This window comes from Simochromis diagramma, unplaced genomic scaffold (assembly GCF_900408965.1).
Source record: "Simochromis diagramma unplaced genomic scaffold, fSimDia1.1 OVJJ01000548.1, whole genome shotgun sequence".
Classification (NCBI taxonomy): domain Eukaryota; kingdom Metazoa; phylum Chordata; class Actinopteri; order Cichliformes; family Cichlidae; genus Simochromis; species Simochromis diagramma.
In genome coordinates, this window is record NW_024387378.1 from 47,954 (window position 1) to 48,372 (window position 419).

Genomic DNA, 419 nt, shown 5'->3' on the forward strand with positions numbered 1-419 from the left:
TGTGTGTGGATTCCTGGGTGGGACCGGTCAGCTGGCAGGGCCACACCCACCAGGCCTAAAAGTGCCTGCCACGACCGCACCCTCACATACACAAGCACACACCCCTAAACACCTGACAGTACACCAACACGGAACAGGACAGCAGACAAACCAAATAACAATAACCACAATAATAATAATAATAATAATAATATAACTACAATAGTAGTCCCTGGAACTGGGTCCGTGACAATTTGAGTACAAACTCACCGTCATGTTGAAGAAACCACTTTGAGACCATCGGAGCTCATTAACATGGCACATCAGCGTGAAGGTTTAACGTGCTGTGCATTCAGAGATGCTCTTCAGCATACCTTGAATGTAAAAAGTGGTTAGTGGTTAAAAAAAGGTGATTTAAGTGAGTTTCGGGCGTCGTCGTT